The sequence below is a fragment of the Rousettus aegyptiacus genome, unplaced genomic scaffold (assembly GCF_014176215.1).
Source record: "Rousettus aegyptiacus isolate mRouAeg1 unplaced genomic scaffold, mRouAeg1.p scaffold_m13_p_16, whole genome shotgun sequence".
Lineage (NCBI taxonomy): Eukaryota > Metazoa > Chordata > Mammalia > Chiroptera > Pteropodidae > Rousettus > Rousettus aegyptiacus.
This window is the reverse complement of record NW_023416291.1, coordinates 26380633-26398513: the sequence shown is the minus strand read 5'-3', so window position 1 is coordinate 26398513 and position 17881 is coordinate 26380633. Positions and strand designations below refer to the sequence as shown.

Genomic DNA, 17881 nt, shown 5'->3' with positions numbered 1-17881 from the left:
GGCCAGGTTGGCCTCGCCGCTCCGCGTCCCACCCCTCACCGCAGCCTATAGTCATCTGCCGCGCTCACCTCCCGGCTGCGGTCATCGCCCGCGGCGCGCGGATCGGGACTGAGGGCGCCGCGAGGCCCCTGCAGACCTGGGCCAATGCCTGAATCAGTCCAGAGAGAGTACTTCTCTCGGCGTCGCAGCTGGGAGTCGCCGCAAGGAAGTGTCCCCGTAGGCCTAGGCACAAGTACTGAGATCTCGCCGATAGGCTTGTGGGATGTGAGTCAGAGAAGTGACCCATCAGGGCAGGCTAATGGAATACAGGGACCTGAGGATTGCGTTTAGAAAATACAAGGCATAAAATTGCCACAGCGATAGGAAAGGGACAGGCAAGGGTTAAGTTGAAGAGAGTTTATCTGACAACCAGAAGCTGAAAATTGAAGATAAAATCAATTGCCAGAGAAAGCATACAGACTGATCTTTGAAATTGTCTGGAGCAACAGTAGAAGACGTTCTCCTGAGGAAGATGAATGAACAAGGTTCACAGCTCAGTGCTGCCTTTTTAAAGACTTGCCTTGAACTGCCTGAGGATAGAATGAAAGGTGCCAGATCTTCTGGGTTCAATAATTCTCTAAACATTTATTACATTTATTGAATGCTTATTTTGTGCTAGGAGCTGTAATGGATTTTAAAAGATAATTGAGACAAGTCACTGCTCTGGATGAAAAAGTGTCCATCGAAGAGTTAATAATTCCACTTAATTCAATGTCAGTGGCAGAGGTAGATACAAGCTGCTAAGGAAAGCAGAGAGAAGGTATTGGTTATTTCTTATGGACAGAATTCTGAATTGGGTTGGGAACATAAGCTTTTTTCCCTCTCATATTGCTTTGATGATCTTAGTCTTGGTCATGCTCATAGACTAAAATCAAACTGTCACATGCAGGCTAATTCTCATTAAGTACTTAAAACTTAGAGGTCACTCATGGGAAGACCTATTCATTACGTAAGAGATTTATCATAGAGCCTTTTCCATGATCTGTGAGGGAGTCAAACTACAGAAGACCTAATTTGTTCAAAAAAATTTTGCTGATTGTTGAGATTAGAGGTGGAAAATGTGAATGTTTATTGTGGAGTGGGGTGGGAAAGTATATTATAAGCTATTGTTGTGTGGCAAGTTATCCTAAAACTTAGCAGCCGTATTAATCTGCTGGGGCTGCCATAACAAAATCCCCCAGGCTGGGTGACGCAAACAACAGAAATTTACTTTTTCACAGTTCTGGAGGCGGGAAGTCCAAGATCAAGATACCGGCAAGCTTGTTTTCTCCTCAGGCCTCTCTCCCTGGCTTGCAGATGGCTGCCTGTGCACTGCGTCCTTGCCTGGCCTTTTTTCTGTGTGTGTTTCTCTAGTGTCTCTTCCTCTTATAATGACAACTCCCATATTGGGTTAGGGCTCCATCCCAACAACCGTGTTTAACCTTAATTGCCTCCTTAATGCTCTATCTTCAAACAGAGTTACCTTTGGGATTAGAGCTTCAGTATAAGAATTGGGGGATGGGGGGGTCATCATAATTAGGTCCAAAACAGAAGCTAAAACATCAAACACTAATCTCATATTTTTCATGTGTGGGCTAGGAATTCAGAAGCAGCTTAGCTGGTAGTTTTGACTCAAGGTGTCTCAAGAAGTGGCCATGAAGGTAATGGTCAGGGCGGCAGTCATCTGAAAGCTTGACTGGGACTGGGTGACCTGCTTCCAAAGCGATCTATTCATATAATGTATTTATTTCTAGAACTACTAGAACAAAGTACCCCAAACTAGGTGGTTTAGAACAACGGAAATTTATTGTCTCACAGTTCTGGAGACTAGAAGTACAAGATTAAGGTGTCAGCAGGGTTAACTCTGAGACATGCAAAGGAGAACCTTCTGTGCCTCTCTCCTAGATTTTGGTGGTTTGATGGCAATATTTGACATTCCTCAGCTTGTAGTTGTGTCACTCTGATCTCTTCATCACCGCATGATATTCTCCCTGTGGGAATGTCTCTGTGTCCAACTGTCCCTTTTTTGTAAGGACATCAGTCATATTAGACTAGAGCTCACCTTAATGATCTCACTTTAACTCGATTACCTCTGTAAGGACTCTATCTTCAAATAAGGTCATGTTCTTAGGTACTGGAGATTAAGAGTCCAGCATATCTTTTTTTGCAGGGACACAATTTAACCTATAACATGTGGCTGTTGGCAGCAGGCCTCTTGCTGGCTATTGGTAGGAGGACTCAGTTGCTTTCCACATGTACCCATTTATAGAGTTGCTTAAATGTCCTCATGACTTGCTGTATAGATATAAATTTAGAAAAAAAATAGTAATTTTTGACTTTTTTTTCCTTGAAAAAAAGAAGGCAGGTAGTAGCTGACACTAGATTCAAAATAGATAGCAAGGTATTGTTCCTTTTTTGGCAAGTAAAAGCCCCCAGGACAAGGATTGATTGGAAAAATATTGTTTTAGCATTGTCTATATCCAGTGCATTAATAGGCATTGGTAAAAGCTAAGAAGTAATGCACACAGTGTTATGGAAATATATAATGGCATCATAATGTTGTCACGGTGGTTGAGGGGAAATAGTTCTCTGAAGAAGTGATGTTTCCACTGAGATCTAAAGATTGCATAGAAGTTGGCAAAGACAGAGCGGATGAGGGGAGAGAGCATTCTCAACAGCGGAAGCAGTATATACGCAGGTTTCCAGCAGGAGTGAGACATGGCATATTCAAGGGTAAAAGGAAGCCAGCAACTGAAGAATTGGGTGCTAAGAGTTGAAACTACAGAGACAGCTGCGGGTGAAACCATACTGGCCCTTATAGGCTATAGTCAAAATTTTAGTTCTTATCCCCAGAGAACATATTGAAGAGTTCAAATTGGAGGATAGAGGGAGGGGCAGAAAGGTTGGGGGCGGGGCAGGCAACACGATAAGTGTGTTTTGCCTTCAACAAAAAAGTAAGTGAAGGGAGCTCAATTAAGAGGTTGCTTATCATAATTTAGATGAGAGTTGATTTTATTTTGGCTGGAATTTGGTTATGATGGTGGAAAATTGAGAGAAACTGACAGATTAGGAAGTAAAATTGACAGCACTTAATGGATTGGAAATGGATTCAAGAGGGAAAGAAGTAACAAAAATGTTTTCTAGGATTCTGGTTGGCAGAGCTGGGTGGACAGTACTATTTACCGAGTTAGCGATCTTGGGAAGAAGTTAGATTTGGATGGTGCTATTGTGAGTTTAGAAGGAATGACAATGCTCCTATTATCTTTACATATTTCGGGGTACCAGGGCAAAGAATGGTGGTCATTGTAATCTCAAATGTATTGAATGGATTGAGTGAGAATGTAGAATATGAATTATATTAGTTTTTTTGTTTTGTTTTGTTTTGCGAGTTTTAGAAAGTAATAGAATAATGTAGTAAAGCAGATGAGGAGAAACATGACCATATTTATTGGCAAAGATAAGCTTTTTTCCTAAGCTACCAGCTAATATTAGTGTGTGTGTGTGTGGAGTATTTGACTAAATGGAAGGGAGGGGAAATGGAGTGGTGTGATCCCCAGTCAAGCTGAGAAATATTTACTTCATTTTCTTTGCCCTCCTTCCCTGTCTTCAAACCCTGTAGTGTAGTGGTGCCCTCTCTCAAAAAGGGTTAAGACCTATGGTTTCACCTGGCATTCCCAAAGCATGCGCATGTACATGTTTAGCTTGGAGATTTGGCTTGAATGATAAAGTAAGTGGTGATGACTAATGATCATGCTTTGAGTAGAAAGAGCTCCTGATTTTCAAACAGATGGTCGGCCAAAGTTTGTATTTTTGTTGGTTGAATGAAATTTACTCTTTTATTCCCCTAGAAATAATGTTATAAATGGTGATTGAATTTTTCAAACATTATTTCTGTTAAAATGAATTCTTAGTTGAAATATCAGTTTCTGGAAAAATATATCTAATCAGATTTGGTTAGTGTAACTTGAGGAAATTTGACTGCATTCTGTGTCATTATTTCAAAAAATGTTAATGAGCACTTTATATTGTCTAGGTACATGTTAGGCATTGGAGATATGCTAGAAACATGACCGACACAGTCCATGCTCTTGTGGAATTTACATATTTGGTACTTAACTAAAAGCGTACTGAAATAGAAGATGTGTGAGAAGAGATGAGAAAGCATGTCAAGGTTGAGGAGCCTAAAGAAGTCCACGCGACTGGAGTCGGAAGAGTAGTGAAGGACATGCTGATGGGACCTGCGGGGTGGCAGGCTGGCTAGATCCCAGAAGGATTTGTAATCTGTGTTGAAGACATTGGAGTTTACTCTATTTGTAACAGATGTGTTTTATGCAAGACAACGACATGCTCATATTTGTGTTTTAAAGTCACTCTGGTTACTAAGTGGAAAATGGATTGGAAAAGGGCAAAAAGAAGCATGTGGAGCCAGTCAGGTGCTTTCAGTAGTAAAGACATGAGAGATGATGGGGGTTTGTATGAGACAGTGGTAGTGAGAATGGAGGAAACAAATGGATTCAGGACACCCTCCATGGATGGAATAAAGATTCGTGATGGATTGATGTGGAGAGGGAGAAGCCAAGGGTGAGTCAGTGCATTAATTTCCTGGGCCTACCATAACAAGTTATCATAAACTAGGTGGCTTAAAACAACAGAAATTTATTCTCTCAGTTTTGGAGGCTACAAGTCTAAAATCTTTGGCATTTCCTGGCTTGCAGCTGTAGCACTCCAATTTTTTCCTGTTTCCACATGGCCTTTATTCTAACTCCGTGTGTCTCTGAGTCTCTTTATATGGACACATGTCATTGAATTGAGAGCCCACCCTAGTTCAGTGTGATCTCAACATGATTATTTCTAGAAAAACTATTTACATATAAGGTCCCATTCACAGTTTCTGTGTAGATATGAATTTTGGAGGGGAGGACACTCTTCAGCCCAGCACTGCTATTGACTAGAGGAGCCTAAAATATACCAGTCTAATAGATAAGAGGACGACCAGAAATTTACGGTGAGAAGGACAGCAGAGGAAGAGATGTTTTGAGAAGGCCTGAGCAGAGGACCATTCTCTCTCACTCACCTCGGAACTCCACTCAGTCTCCCTTGGACACTTCACAGGCATCTCAAATTCAACGTGACTGAGCAAGAACTGTGCTGTTTCCCCCAACCTGCTCCTCCCAGTGTTTCTTATGGCAGAAAATGGTACCATTGTGTAGCCAGTTATTCAAGCCCGAACATATTAACAGGGCCCCTCCCGAAATTATATCTTGAAAAGTCTGCTTCTGTCTAGCAGCTGCCAATAGTATGCACGTCACTCTCATATCTTTCCCTCATAAAAAACCAGCCTCCTCATATCTACCGTAATCACCCCGCAACCAAAATATGATGAAAAAATGCAGATTTGATATATTTTTCTCCAGTTAAAGTCTTTCAGTGACTTTCTTAGGAATCCAGAGTAAAATCTTAAGGTCAAGAGAGCAGAGTGCTCAAAGTGGCCTTTGAGCGTGTACATGATCTACCCCTGCGCCCCTCCGGTTCACCCTCACCGCTTTCCCCCCCGCTCCCTCGCTCCAGCTGCTCTGGGCGTCCTACAGACCATCCAGGACAGCAAGCTCCGTCCTACCTCATCCCTTCGATCTGCTGCTTTCTCTCCTGGAAACTCCACTCTTGGTTGAACCTTCCAACATTTCTTTTGGAGTGCTATTCCCGCCTGTAATTGAGTTATTTCTTTTGAAATTATTTCTTCTATTTCTATTTCTTCTGTAAAACAGGAAAGCCCACAAGGGTAGGCAGAGTTGTCTTGCTAACCCCTGAATTGTGCCAGCGCCCTTCATAACATTCTAGGTGAATGGTGACTTCTGAAGTCGCACAATGGAGAGGCCCTGCCTCTGAATTCTGCCACTTTGTGTAGTGCCTGTCCAATAAGGAGTGCTCACTAAATATTTTTTTGGAGTGACTGAGTCAATTACTGAATAAATCAGAAGATATTAGAAATATTAGAATTGGCTGAGCTCCATCAGGAAGAAAAGCACAGAGCCCGAAGGTGCTCTAAAATGTAAGTGTTGTGCAGAGTATAAAAAGCCAGTGAAAGAAGCTGAAGCACTGCCAATGTGGTGGATTAAAATCAGGACCATGTGCAGTATAGACACTAAAGGGAGAAAGAGCTTAGAGGAGGGAGAGCGTGGTCAAGAATGTCAAATACGCAGTTTTAATCAAGATAAAACAGAAAAGTTTTCTTTGAATTTAGTGATGTAAAGTCATTGCTAAACTTTACCTGCCTAATTTTGTGGAGTGTTTTGTGCAGAAGCAAGATCAGAGTGGTTTGAAAATGAGTGGGATGTTAAGAAATAACACAATTAGTTCTTTCAAGTATATTAATTGAAGGGAAGGAGAGAGATTGAGCAATATCTGTAGGTTTATATGAAGGTGGAAAGAAGTTTTTGGTTCAGAGAAAGATTGAAGGATTGGCCTTGGATAGAGGGTAGGATGATTTTTACTGGTAAGGACAGTCATGCACCACTTCTCAAACCCTGAGTGGCACATAAGAATGGCCTTGGGCGTGGAACATTTCCTTGCAAAGAGATAAAGAGCCCTCACAGCCTGTGCTGGGTTTATCTCCTTGTGAAGGAATGTCTTTCCCTGTTCCAAGTTTGGTGTATAATCTTCTGTTCTGCTTAAGTGCATGTATCAGTGGCCCTCAGACATGCCCACAGCCTTCTGTATTTCAGACCCTATGGGGAAGGACGTGGGGTCCTTCTACTGCAGCACAGAGCAGGGTGTGTACAGTCACACAGTCCACATTGGCTGCAGATCAGAGTGACTGGCCATCAGGGACCAACGCATTGCAATAGGCTGGATCTTGCATACCATCTTGTTCCTCTTGATGTAACTAAATGTTTTGCCACTTGAGCCTGTTGTGCATGTTGCTTACTCTCAGTGACCTTGAATCACACACCGATCTTTTCCTTGAGTGACACTTAATCTTTTAAACTTGGCTGCATGGCCTGGCCATCCAGTGAACAGAGCGGACCACTTTTTCTTTTGTAAATGGGTGTGGTAAAAGATGGGGAAATAATGTCACAGATATAGGCGGGTTTATCTGTTTATTTTTCTAGAGAAGTAGGATGTGGGAGAAGTGGAAGGATTGGGGTTTGATAAGAAGGAAGAATATTTAGTATTTGTTATGGAGAATAGAGCAACATTGTAGCATTGCTGATCAGTGTTACAGGCCCATTTGAGGTTGGTAACTACAGGTCAGGACCAATCTACACTGTTAATGAGATTCGTCTTTATCAACATTTAGCACTTAGGATGCAAACACAAAGAAGGATAATTGGATCCATCCAGGTTTGAGGTTTTTGCATGTGGATGCAATGAGAGGTCTGTGGAGCAAAAGAGTTGAGAACATTAGAAAAAGAGGAGTTAAGACTGTACCCAAGAAGAATAAAGAGGGAAGTGAAGAAATGAAGCAGCTAATAGATAGAATAGAGGGTTCTATGGACTGGGGGTGCCCTGGAAGTTAAAGAACTTATGCGATAAATCATAAGCAAGTAGGCTGGAAAGATGGGAGATTGTGGGCAGACAGTGAGAAGTCTGAATCAGTGACATCAAAGATAAAGTACTTTGAGAGGATGACAAGGTCTATAGAATGGTAGCTTATGTTATGAAAATGATAAAGTCAGGAACATGAGAAGCCAGGGAGTAAATCATTCGCCTACGTGGACAGTGTAGTCGTCCAGGACGATAGCAGGACTTGGCATGGAAGGAATACTTTGAGCTGGGTGCCACTGGCAATGAAAAAGTTTTGCCTATGACAGTGACAGGAAGGGTGGTGTTAGAGAATGTATGGAAGTAGAGGAATAGTTAGATCATGTGAGTCTCAGGGGCAGAGGAGCTTTGGTGAGAAGATGTAGGAGCGAAGGTGTGGGAATGGTTTTGGGAGAAAGGGAGATATCTCTTTCCAAACGTGAGGTAAATGGGATGGAGGAAGATGAGCAGTTTTTAGCAGAGAGAGCTACAGGGAAACTGGTGCCTTCTGTGGGTAGCCAGGTTTCAGTGAAGCCAGAGTCTGATAAAGCCAGGAAGTACAGAGCCAAGTTTAAAGGTTATAGGAGGTAATGATGACTCAGCCATTCCAGAGGCTTGGGAGAGGGGAGAGGAATTATTTGATTAAAAAGAAGTCATATGGAGTATTTGAGTAATGGGAGCATTGGAGAATGTAAATCACCAAAAGCTTTTGCTTTTGGACAAGAACCAGGGAAAATAGGAATGTGTGTCTTTGTGGTTATGATTACATATTCCCTGAAGCAGTGTGTTCTCAGAGCATGGTTTGTAGGCCACTTCATCAGAATCATTTAGAGGTTTATTGAAAATTCAGATTTCTTGGCTCTGCCACTTACTGACTAAATTAGAATCTGGAGGAGTTGGATGAGAAGGGTTGGGGGAGTTGGTGGTGTGACAGAAGATGCTTAGGAATCTGTATTTTCTAAGCTTCTTTTCACAAATAAAGTAAGAAAACTAGGGCTCTGGAGGAAAGTGGGCACATAATTCACAAGTGAGTGCTTAGACCACTGCGCAATAGAGTGGAGTGGTGTAGTCACATGTGGTTAGTCAGAGAGTGCATTCAGTCAGTCCTGATAGTAAATGGCTGTGGTGCAGGCCTGATGTAATTAGATTGGACAAGACAGGTTTTTAGTCATACTAGACTGAACTTTTAATAGTGGAAAATGAGATTGTCCTTAAGATTGAAAATTACCCCAAAGCTTTGATATCTGCTCTAGATACTGTCATGGTGCAGTGGCGAGGATCCCACAGTCTGTCTGAAGGCAGTAGAGGGGAAAGAAGTCTGCCTCTAAATGCGATCCATGAGGTTTAGCCCCTTTAATAAACTAGTTACAATTTTTTCCCTCCTCTCCCCAATTAAGTTTGACCAGTAGTTCTGTCACCACTTGAAATATTTCATCTTCTTCATGACCTTTGCAGAAAATCAGATACCAACCTTTTACATCCTGCCCAAGTTTTAGAAGTGATAGACTGCTGTCACTCCAGCTGACTCTTGCTGGCTCTTGCTGGTAAAAGGTGGTGTTTGTGAATTTTGGTAACCTCCCATCACCTGAAGTGGGCACCAGCAGTAGCTATTCTGGTTGGAGCTCTAGAGGATTTTGCTCCATCTGCATCAATTGATGCCATTGATGGGCCAGTGATTGTGTGTGGAAAACTGTCTATTACAATGCCTCAGGATGTTTGTAGGCCCAAGGTTGAGGAAAGGGGCAGGACTCCTAATAGATGGTGAGTAGGAAAAAAACAAGCTGTATTTGGGGTGCTAAGACAGAGTTTACTGGACTGGGACACACATGGGTCACTATTATATAACTATTACGTAGTTATAATGTAACTGTTATATGTGAGAGCTCATTTGTCAGTATTTATACTACTAATATTGTATTGTATGTACAGAACACTCTTAGACTAGAAACAAGAATATTTCTCTAGTTTCTCTCTAGATTGACATAGATTGTTAGAGGAATAGTACATAGAGGTAAAGAGTGCATGATCTCTTAACTGGAATAATGGAAGAGACATTAATAAAGCAAAATCAGTCCCAGAGAATGTAGAATTAAGGTAGTGGCTCTCAGGCGACTCTGTGAAGTGCATCAGGTACCGACCCTAAGGAGGCTCCTAAGAATCAGTCTTAGGGGTCTGTAACAGATTGCTGTCTGAAGTGTCTTCTCCTCTTCTGGAGCATATGGCTCCCGGGCTTTGACTGTTTTTCAGCTCCCTTTGAGACTGGCCGTGGCCATGTGACCAAGTTCTTACCAGTGGAAACTGAACCAAATAGATGTGTTTAAAATGAAATTTCTTGTTCTGGGCTCCCTCTTTTCTCATCACATAAGCTGGGTCATAGACATGCTTGTGACTCAGTTTTAACCATGTGGATGGGGACAACCCTGTCATACAAGTGTCAGCAAACTACAGCCTGTGAGGCCAAATCTAGTCCTTGTCTGTTTTAAAATTATTTTTATATTTTTAAATGATTGAAAAAAAAACTCAAAAGAAGAATAATATCTCATGCGAAAATTATATGAAATTTCGGTGTTTATAAATAAAGTTTTATTGGAACACAGTCATGTTTTCTCTCTCTCTTTTTTTTTTTTACTTATTATCTGTGGCAGTATTATATGTGCAAAAGATATATGTAAGGCATACAATTTTTTCCTTGCAGAAGAAAATGCTATGTGTCGATTAGAATAGTGTTGGCCAACATCCAAGTTAACAATTTAAGGTGCTATTATTTTACAAGATATCAGACTTAGTGGGTTCATAGGGTTTGAATGAAGTTTTAGATTTGACTTTGTAAATATTTTGCTTAACTAACATGGAGAAAAAATACTGAAACCTGGAATAATATGTTTAAAAATGGGTTGCTTTAACAATATCTGGGAGAAAGCGTACAGAAATGCATATTGTGACTTTTATGATTGTAAAATTTTAAAAGTGCAGATGATCCATTTGTATTCTGTCATCTCCTAGAGAGTTTGCATATAGGCAACAGAGGAAATTAAAATTGGCAATGTGAGCATGGCATTAATGCATGTGAACAGCTTGCATCTAGACAACAATGGGATTTATTGAACAATAGTAGAGTATTCTCACGCCAGGTTCTAGGGTTCCGTTGTGGCTGTTTTCGTTGGGAGTGTGGGTGGGTGCTGGCAGGAATACCTTCATTGACATGTTACATTGATTTCCAGGTTTCACTTGGTGGTCCTGGCTGGCAGGGCATTTGTGCACTTTTTTTTTTTTTTAAAGCTATTCCATGCTGGTCACATTGGCGTCTGTCTTTTATGAAGAGAGTCTAATGTTTGTGTGTTTTTATTCAGAAAAGCACATGGAGCCTTTTTAAGGGAGGCCGAATCTTAGCTGTGATGTGCCTGTAGTGCATCTGGAGATGCTGGACCATCTGGGGTAATTGATCACTATTTCTGGAATAAATGAATAATTATCTTACACTGTATTTGGCAACTGGGTTACATAGGTAGGGTAGGCCACATCACAGGGGAAACTAAAGGCTAGACAGAGAAGCCACAGAAGAGTCATCATATTTGGAAAGAAGTGGGCAGAGAAGCATGGAAGGCAGCAGGCCCTTGAATAGCGTCATTTTGTTCAATGTTGTTCATTATAATGTTGATGGGATGCCGTGAGGACTTAACTCTCATTTACATTAACTAGCCCGTGTTAAAACTGGTTTCATTAACATCATTTTGCTTCAGTTCTAAGAGCCTAAGAACATTAAGTGAGGACATACTGTTAATATATATTTTTGGCCTGGTTGTATCACTAATAGAGTTTATAACTTTAGATGATGTAAGTTAGTTAATTTCTCTTTGGAAAATTAGGGAACCCTAACTGAGAAGAAACAATATATATCTTATTTGGAATGAGTATGCAAATAAAAGCTAATAAAATTATAACAGTTATTAAAATGATGTTTGGTATATACTGATTTGGAGAATAGGAAATAAGTGGATTTACTCTAAGAGAAACACAACTCTCTAATAAAGAGATAATGTTCACAATGAAATGTTTCCTTTACACCAGTTTTCTTACAGTGAAATAGGTCTGGAGAGGCAGTGGTTCATAATGGGAGGCACTCAAAGTTTGGGAGACAAACTTAGGTTTAAATCTACAATTTAGACATGTGTCTAAGTAAATTACACTCTCTAAGTTTCAATTTCCTATGTAAAATTTATGTAGAGTAATATCTGTATATTGCAAGGTTGCCGTAAAGATTTGAGATAAAAGTCATCAAGGCTTTGGTACAGTGTATGGCACATACCAGCGACTCAATAATTGGTAGATATTGTTATTCATTGTGCAGAAAGCCATATACCTTCACTAACCTTGTCCTTCATGAACTTCTCTCTTTTAAACTGCAGTGATATTTGGTATTACTATGTGGGAAGGTGTTAACTAGCTCAAGTTTTGGAGGTGAATGTGAAAGTACAGTGGTAACTTTTTCAGAAACAAATTTAAGTAATGAAAAAGCAATTCTGGTTATAATAATGTCCTCTGAAAGTGAGCTCAAGAGAGGAAACTGATGTTCATATTATTTGTTTTATCAACCTTTTATTGTTATTACTGCTCTTCATAGTAGACTAATTTGTAAAAATGACTGGGTGTTAGAGGTAGCCTAGTAAAGAGAAAAAGTTCCGGTCCTGTGGTTTTCTGGTCTCCTTTCTATCTACCAAGTTGTTTTCTCTTTTGAATTGTTTTTCTGTATCTATAGAGAGTGGATGGGCTGTGAAATGGGATAGGTTAAAGACATCTGTGAATGCCTTAATCTCTAATACATCAATCTATATCTCCTTTGGTGCCCTCAGAGAGGAGAGTTTAACTTACCAGTAGAGAGCGGGAATGTCATTCGGGAGTGGGCTGGGTAAGGAAAGGAGGTGATGACATGGAACAGCATTTATATGCTGGAGCACTAGTTGTCTCCGCACTTCCTCTTCGCTGTAGAGTTTAGCAAGGCCATTTTAGGCATAGACATCTCGCCTAGTTGATAATTCTTCTGACTCTTCCCCCTGCACGTAAACATTTTTCTCTGATGTTTTGGCCAGTCTCCTGCTAATCCATGATCTCTGCTTAAAACCTCATTCTTGTCCTTCAACTCCCTGGTCAGTAAAGAAGAGAACACCTTGATTCTCCCCATTTCACTGCTTCCTGGGTCCCAACATTCTTGCTCTTCTTTTTTAGGGAGTGTCCTGCAGTATAACATGCCAAGACTTACATCCATTGTTTTCTTTCTTTTCTTTTTCTTTCTTTTTTTTTTTAATTCACTAGATCCAAAATATCTTATATAAAGTATATTGCATCATTGATTCAATCACTGAGCATTTACTGTTTGTGTTTCGTATGCAGCCTAAGCTCATCATATGTTTTGATGTGAAAACACAGGTTTTGTCCCTCATGGATTTAGAAGAATCTTTAGGGGAAATGAAAACTCCACAAATGATAATAAAAGATCTCTTTATTCACCAGATTATGTAGGACAATTTTTCTAAATTGTATGCATGCTCTACCTTCAGAAGAAATATGTTCTGTGTTGCTAAGTCTTCGGGGTAGGAACGTTGAGTTCTATTGTAAGGAAAAAAAGAGGCAATATGAGGGCTTTTATGTGGAAGGGATAATGAGAGTTTCCACAGAGCAAGAACAGACCGCTGAATGGGAGAAGTAAGCAAAAGGATGTGCGTGGCTAGGCAGTGCCTGGATTTATAAATATACCCCTAAGTGGTCTAATAGATAGTGATCAGTTACCTGGAATGGACTTGACATTTGTGCGTCCAAGCCCTGTGGTTCTGGAATGACCTAGCTTAGCCAACCATCTCAGGTAAAGAGTCATTATTGTCATTTAATGGAGGCATTGTTGTGCTTCATTCAAAGTCTCTACAGCTAATAGCAACTAAGTTGTTGACTGCATAGTAGTAGCAACATCTTGCTGCCTACACGCAGAGATCTTTTTAGTCAATTACCTCATCATCTGGTAAGTGGGGAGTCAGTGTTATACCTAATCTATACATATGCTTCTTTCTGCAGTGCCGCAGGGAGTAGTAGTAAGCTTGATTCCTGGACTTCTAGTGGGATGGGCAGTGGCAGGAACTTCTATTTGGGCAGGAGCATCCTGACCTGAGAAAGGCAAGGAGTAGACTCCTCATGTCATATATGAAACTGTGTGCTAGGCATTGTAGAATCAATGGAGATAGATAAGATTTAGTCCTTCTGTCTCATTTTTATTTATGAGGCAGAAGAAATACTTTGGGTCCGTGATAAAATGTCAGGCCAGGAAGTGAATGCTTTCGGTAAAATATTTGTCTTCTTGAGACAGTGATTGCAGCCAAGATTTTGGAGGTCTCTTCACTTTTCGGATAGGGCTCAACTCTGTTTTAATAAATTTTTGATCTCTCTTAATTCACTGATATATGCGTGAAACAACAAGGCCACTTCCTAAATTTCTTGAAAAAAACAAATATCCTCTGTAAAGTCCTTTGCCGATATATGAGATTACATGGAGGGAGAATTATGGTCTAAATCATAATACTGCTTGCTAGCTTAATGAGTTTCTGGTTGAACACCTGCATCCAGAAAGTGTTAAATCTGATGACAGCTTTCTGCTGGTAAGTGTCATGGCTTTATCCTGGTCTGTATTCTGTTTGATATATTCATCAAGGATTTAGATATAGGTGTAGAGGACATACTCATTAAACTTGTGAGTGATGCAGAGTTAAGAGGATTTATAAAAAACTAAATGACAGAACCAGATGAAAGAGATCTTAACATGGTAAAGAGATGAACCAAACTTTAAAAGCAGTTTGATAGGGATAAATAGCAAGCACTACATAATTATTTTTTGGTTTAGTATTATTGAGTCTTAACATTAGAAGCAGAAGAAAACAAAAACTTGCCAGAGTATAATAGTTTAAAACATATATATTTATAAACACACAATTATTATTATTAAAACACATATAATTGTGTTCTTACATTAGTATAATAATAGTTCAAAACACAACATTTTACCGTGGGACATAGTTAAATAGGTAAGAACACCTTGTATGACTCATCATGATCATTAAAAAGCAATGATAGAGATCTATGGTCATGCCACCCTGAATAAGCCTGATCTCATCTGATCTTGGAAGCTAAGCAGGGACAGGCCTGGTTAATACTTGGATGGGAAACCACCTAGGAAGACCAGGTGCTGTAGGTGTAAAAATTAAATTTCAGGGATTGTAAGCTGACAAGGTCCTTGCAATCTAAAAGGTCAACCAAGAGTTGCCTTGCCTTAAAAAAAAAAAAAAAAAGGCAATGATAGAGTTCCTCTACTCTAATATTTTCTTGAATCCACTACAGGCTATAGATTCCGTGCATAAAGTATCCACAGGAATGTTTTTAAAAATCTCTGTGTCTGAGAAGTGTGTATCTGAGAAATGTGTATTTGCCATAGTTACTGAAATTGTATTGGTTACATGTTTTGGAGAAACTGGAACATGACTCATGTTCTTTTAATCTTGTTGAGCATGTGGAAACATCCTTCTGGATGATGGTACAATTTTGTAAGTGTTGATCACGATGATAATTTCCACTGAGTTTTTCTAATTTCTTCACAGTCGCCCTGTATGATATAGACAGCTTCCTCTCTTGCACGTTGCTAGTCTCTACCTGGGTGCCCTGATGGCTGAATTCCTCAGTGATTGCCTTGCTCAGACCTAGCCCACCTCTTCCCCTGTTTCTGGGCCAGGTCCTGGGGGAGCTGCTGCTGAACTCTGCCACGTTGGGCACAGTGGAGGCTCAGTGGGGCTGCTGGCACTGCCAGGCAGCAAATGGAAGTCACTTATTGTTAAGAATTAAAATTTTATAAATTATAACAAAACAAAACAAAACAAAACCCAACTAATGTTCAAGAGAGAAATTTAGCAGTAGTATTTGTGAAAATGTTTTAGAGGCTATAAATCTGCAAATCTATCTTATTGCAGAATTAATGCATATTTTCTTCCTAAAATAATTTTAATAGAAATTTATTCTGTGAAGAAATTGATAATAATATTCATCACCTATTCATTATCACCTGGATATTTTTAAATTGTGACAGTTTTTGTTGCTGTTATTTATAATATACTCAATATATAATAGGGTGCCCAGCTGAAGGTCCCACTTATGTTTTTTTTTTTTTTTTTTTTTTTTTATTCTAGGGAGAGAATTGTCAGAATGTCATCTTGTCATCCTCTGTAGGTATGAAGACAGCTTCCTCCACAGAGTATCTTGCTGTAGGCAGTCGGGGCTGAGAGCAGTGCATGACACAGAGAAGGTGGTAACAAGTGTTTGGTAAGTGAATGAATGAATGAACGAATGAATGCATAAATAATGTAATGCCTTCTGGAGGTTGAAGGGGATACTTCTATTTTCTAAGAAAAGAGGCATACTCAAACTTTTAGTGTATCTAAGAGGGAAGGAGAGCTCCTGCCTGATTTCTGAGGATGTGGAATTTTTAGAAGGGAAGTGAGATAGTGGCTAAGTTTACAGAGGGATGATAACTAAGCATGGTGCTCTTGAACTTGACCCCTTGAGCAGACTGAGGATTGATGACTAAGGGAGTTCAGGAAATAGAGAGCCTTGTTCTAGATTGTTCTAATTTGGCATAGGTGTTCACTAATATAAATTCTAAAGGTGTTGGCCGCTATGGAGTGAAATGTATTTCTGATCATTTTTGACTCATTTACTGATTCAGATATCTGTTTCTTTTTTTCCTGTAACTCACACAATGTGACTAAGAAGGATGTTTATTTTAGCATTCTAGAATTCTAATTTTTACTTAAAAGATTAACCGTGATTAGGTGGTCCTCCCCCTCTTTTTCCTTTTTGTAGAAAGGCTTCCAGATAGAATTTGAAAATGTTACCCAGCAAATGGGATTATTCGCCCTGAAGTCTTTTGGCAAAATAAATATATTTTTTTGTGCTCTATTTGACAGAGATGCATACAGTTTTGATGGACAGCAGCCATAGGTGTGTTAAAGCTCCCTACTTCAAAAGTGCACACAGTTGTAGTACACTATGCATCACTGGACAACAGTTCTCCAAGGAGGATGAAGAGAAATGGGAATTTTCTTTGAAAAACAGAATTTATTTAATAAGAATTTTTATAAAGCAGTTGAAGAAAATGCATATAGATATTATAGCTTTTTGACCAATTCCCAGGCCAAAGAGACAAAGATTATAAATTGAGGAATCAACAAAAATAAGAATGATTTTTACATGCATATCTAATAAGTCTAAATGGCTGTAATGTGATATGTTCTAATCAGCACTATAATATGAGAAGGAGCTATTTCGATTTGGGGGAGACAGAGTATGAATTTTTTAACACCTAGCAGGTTAGTTCATATTCGTACTGAAGCTACTCTTTTGAGGTTAGACTTTTTTTAATTTTTATTTTTAATTTGTCTGAGTTCATATATTCAAAGGCCAGAGACTCATTTGAGACAAGGACTTTTTCATCCACTTCAAACTTAACAATGAGTCCAGCATTTAGAAAATATTCAGACCGTCTGAAAGTCAACGTTCAAACAAGCATGCATGCTGAACATTCTCGCATGATGTTCCTTCTGGTAATGTGAAAATCAGATGTGCCCAGTTGCCCAGATCTTGACAAGGGGCTTCCATTTGACATTGTTAGGAGTTTAAATAAAGACAAAGGACAGAGATTTTGGATTGGGAGTTTTTCAACTAAGGCAAAATTGATATTTTTCTTTTGTCAGTTACTAAGTCTTCAGCCAAAGTTATCTTCTGCCCCCTCAGCATTAGAGACTTATTTTATTTACTTTCCAGCTTTGTTGAGATATAATTGACATATCACATTGTGTAAGTTCAAGGTGTACAATGTGATGGTTTGACATACTTACATATTGAGACATGATTACCATGGGAATGTTAACACTTTTATCACCTCACATAATTATTTTTGTGTGTGTGTATGATGAGAACTTTTATGATTTACATAATCATAAATCATAAAATTAACAATTTTTAAATATATAATGCAGTATTATTAACTATGTTCACCATGCTGTACATCAGATCCCCAGAACTTATTCATCTGGTAACTGGGAGTTCATATTCATTGACTAACGTCTCTCCTCTTCCTCCGCCCCCTAGCCCCTGGCAACCAGTAATCTACTCTCTGTTTCTATGAGTTCTGCTTTTTCAGATTCCACATATAACTGAGATCACATAGTATTTGTCTTTCTCTATCTGACTTATTTCTCTTAGCGTAATGCACTCAAGATCACAAATGGCAGGATTTCCTTCTATCTCATATAGC

The 17881-nt window shown here is 39.5% G+C and overlaps 1 pseudogene; it reads left to right on the top strand.

The window, feature by feature from the left end:
* The first annotated feature begins 14654 nt into the window (after nt 1-14654).
* On the top strand, nt 14655-14773 carry LOC118612611 (annotated as a pseudogene).
* The last annotated feature ends 3108 nt before the right edge of the window (nt 14774-17881 follow it).